Source organism: Benincasa hispida, chromosome 6 (assembly GCF_009727055.1).
Source record: "Benincasa hispida cultivar B227 chromosome 6, ASM972705v1, whole genome shotgun sequence".
Lineage (NCBI taxonomy): Eukaryota > Viridiplantae > Streptophyta > Magnoliopsida > Cucurbitales > Cucurbitaceae > Benincasa > Benincasa hispida.
This window is the reverse complement of record NC_052354.1, coordinates 739,373-743,347: the sequence shown is the minus strand read 5'-3', so window position 1 is coordinate 743,347 and position 3,975 is coordinate 739,373. Positions and strand designations below refer to the sequence as shown.

Below are 3,975 nucleotides of genomic sequence, written 5' to 3'. Positions count from 1 at the left end.
ACGATCGTGTAGCTCCTCTAGACGACAAGCATTTCAACTATGCGATAGTGGCCTTCACCCTCCCACTTGCTTATCGACTACACGATTCGTGTTTCCTCCGTCCTCTACCAAATTGACCAAAGCCCACCCTTTGGGTTTTCACTCCGAGAATACCTGAGGCTCATTAGTGGTTGTGTTAACCACGTTGTGGTCTTGAGTTCGCGTTGATTGTGCTGCTACAGTCGACGTTTCAGCCGGACATTGGTAGATCACTTGGAGGGTTTCCATTGCGTTGGAGTTCTGAAGTTTGAAGATAGTCTACAACTGGTATGGAACTCTTTCCCTTATGATTTTGTTGTTCATAGCATGCCATTAATTAGAGTTTATTTACATAACTGTATGTGTTGAATGTATAATGTTATATTTCGGTCACGGTGAGATCGGAACGATCCGAACGCACTCATGGAACTCATAGATATGAGATCCTTCAATTGGTATCAGAGCCAGGTTCTAATACTCCGATTTCATTTATTGCAACAAAATGAAATATACATTCATGGTGGGTGCATTTCTACGCTGTTTAATTGTTAAATCTACTATGGATGTGCGGGATTAATCGATGTTTTCGGGATGATTAGCCTCAGTTTGATTTAGATCCTTTTACATTTGAGGTTGTTTGTAAAGGCCCCTGCGTTTTTGGGCATTAATAATCGTTATCGAGTCTGTATTCAAAGTTTGATTGAAGTTTTGAGTCGTTCGTCGAAGTTCAGGGCAAGCATTGCGGCTCTTCGAGTAAGGAGGCGATCTAGGGTTGATCGCATCGTGCAGAAGAAGTTCTACGCGATCATAGTTGATCACATCGTAAAGATGAAGAAGTACGCGATCGCTGATGAACACATCGATTAAACGATGGGGAACGTGATCAAGAGTTGGTCGCATCGGGTTGATGATCGAGTACGCGATCGCTGAGTATCACGTCGTGTAGACGATGAGATGCTCGTGGATCGTTGAACGCGTGGGCGCACTAGACGATCGTTTAGCTTAGCAAGCTTCATCGCTTAGTAACTGACTAAACGATCGCTTAGTAATACACAGTAAATCGTTTACCTGTCGTCGCGTGATAACGGGCAGAAATGCACGTTATCATAGTGCTAAGTTTTTAAACAATGCTGGCTAGCGTTGATAAAACATGTTAAATTGCGTCCAAAAAGCATCAAATTCATAATATTGCGGTCGCATGCATTCATCGTATAGGAACAATTGATTTTTGTATTTTTATGTAGAATATGCGTTGACGCAAGGTGGAAATTACGATCATAGGAAATCATTGGTCGAACGCAGCATTACCACAAGGCTTTGTGGTGACTTGTGCTCGTAAACATCTACTCAAGAGGATTGCGAAATACCTGTCTCTTATACACATCTAGATGTGTATAAGAGACAGGTATAGGAACAATTGATTTTTGTATTTTTATGTAGAATATGCGTTGACGCAAGGTGGAAATTACGATCATAGGAAATCATTGGTCGAACGCAGCATTACCACAAGGCTTTGTGGTGATTGTGTTCGCAAACATCTGCTTAAGAAGAATTGCCGTAACTTGGTCGGTGCACCATGGTGGGCGCATCTGGGTGTAAGGCATATTTAATCACGATAGGACGGAAAGCTGATGACAGTCGAATCCGAATTAAGTTGACAGCCGCTAACGATAACAAATTCAGCTTTTTGGTGAAAAATGTTCGGCGCATCAGTCAGGGAATTAAATTCATCCCATTTGTGCAATCATGAGAGAGAAGCCGCCCTTCACCCTGGAAGTTCTATAAATACTAAAGGCATCATTCAGAAAGGGAGTTCAGCTGTTCACGAGTTTACAAGTTCTGTTTATAGTTTAGCTTTGTTCTTATATTTTCTTTTACTTTAAGGAGGACGTGAAAGAAGGAGGTTGTGCCGACAGATCGTCCTGGTAAGCTTGGGAGAGTGCCAGAAGCTTCAAGATCAGAGAAAGGGCCGACTCCTTTGGAAGCAGAAATATCTTTTGAACCAAATAGAGATTGATAGTGTAAAAGCCTCGGTCAGCAAGAAATTGCTACCAGGCTCTCTACCTTTATCTTCCATTGTTATTTTGTATTCAAACTCATTTATAAAAATGGAATTTACTTCTCTATATCTGTTCACTCTTTGTTATTCACGCATGAGTAGCTAAATCTATTGAATGGGTTGAGAAGCACTTAGCTAGCTTAACTGAGGATCTTCATTCTATGCTATTATCTTATATTATGTATGCTTCATTTGTCCATTAGAGATATTCGGGAGGGTAGTTTAAGGACAGGATCTAGCTTGGGAAGGTCAGGTCAGATTCTAGGCTCGAGAGAGTCAAATTAGAACGCATAATCAAGAGATAGGAGCTTAGGAATAAGCACTATTTTCTATTAACGTATCGTATGCATCCTAGAGATAGGATATGATTGTATGCGGTCACCTTGCCTTTATGCATTCTGCATCATCACATAGGAAAAGAGTAGAGACTTAGGAATAAGCTCTATGGACACTTTTTCAATCAACATATGCGTCCTAGACTTAGGAGCATTGCATTTGCATTGGAAAATGACTTGCTGTGCATGGTTGTAGCATGATCGCATAGTCTGATGCATTCCCAAGTAACGCTAGCTAAAGACCTTCTCAACTCGTTCATCCGCATACTCAGTGCTTCTATCACACAATCCGACTTTTCTCAAATCCGCCGCATTTGTTTATTTTTCATTACCGCAATTAACAAAACCAACAACTATTTGAGTTATCAGTTACCGCAAATTTTTCTAAAAATTACCACCGCATATTATTTTCCCAAGTCCTTGAGTTTGACCCTGGACTTACCAGGAACTCAGTGGGGTTTACACTTGGATTCTGATGAGAAAACTTGAGTGCTCAATGCATTTTTACCATCGCATTTCATCCACAATTCCACATCACAAAATAACGCATCAAGTTTTTGGCACCGTTGCCGAGGATTTCGGCAAAATAGTGTGCTAATGGTGATTTTTCTGATCTCTTTGCAGACTCCCAATCTTTGGCGAATTATGACCCGAAGATTGAGAGGACATTTAGATGGAGATTGAGAGACCGCCAACAACAACAGTCAGATAAAGAAGAGATGGCGGAGCAGCCTAGAAACGGAGCACCAAACGAAAATAACGTCATGGTAAATCCAATCCTTCTGGCTAACGATCGCAATATACCCATTAGGGACTATGCATCGCTAAACCTCTATGATTTCTCTCAAGGAATCATGAGGCCTGCCCTCGATGGAAGCAAATTCGAAATGAAGCTAGTGATGCTGTAGATGATCCAAACTGCAGGGCAATTCGAAGGCCGGCGTGGCGAGGACCCGCATGCCTACCTCCATAGCTTTATTGAAATCTGCAATACTTTTGTATTCCCGAACATCTCTGTCGAAGAAGTTCGACTAACTTTGTTCCCATTTTCTCTTTGTGATCAGGTAAGGAAATGGGCGTATTCTCTCGAGTCGGGAGAGATCACTTCATGGGAACAGGTCGTGGAGAAGTTTATGAAGAAATATTTTCCACCTACTGAGAATGCTAGACGAAGGAAACTCATAACAAATTTTGAACAAGACATGGACGAATCGCTCAGTGATGCCTGGGCGAGTTTTAAGAGGTTGGTCTGGGACTGTCCACATAATGGTTTGCCAGACTGCCTTCAGATGGAAATCTTTTATCATGGTTTGAATCTCGCTTCGCAGACCGCTGCCAATGCAGCAGCCGCTGGTGGTCTGCTTGATAAGACGTATGATGAGGCGAAGAATATCTTGGATCGCATCTCTAAAAGCCACAAGGATTGGAAAGAGAGTGATCAGAGATTGAGAATCAAAGATACCGATGCAAGTAATGGTACTATTACTTCGTTACAAAATCAGATGACCGCAATGATGAACTTAATTCAGGGAATTGCGATCAGCAACCCAACACCACAAAATG

The 3,975-nt window shown here is 41.8% G+C and overlaps 1 non-coding gene across 1 annotated transcript; it reads right to left on the bottom strand.

Moving 5' to 3' along the window:
- Positions 1 to 3,578: 3,578 nt before the first annotated feature.
- Positions 3,579 to 3,685, bottom strand: LOC120080665. The gene has a single exon (XR_005482615.1). It is a non-coding gene; the product is annotated as a small nucleolar RNA R71 (small nucleolar RNA).
- Between the last annotated feature and the right edge of the window lie 290 nt (positions 3,686 to 3,975).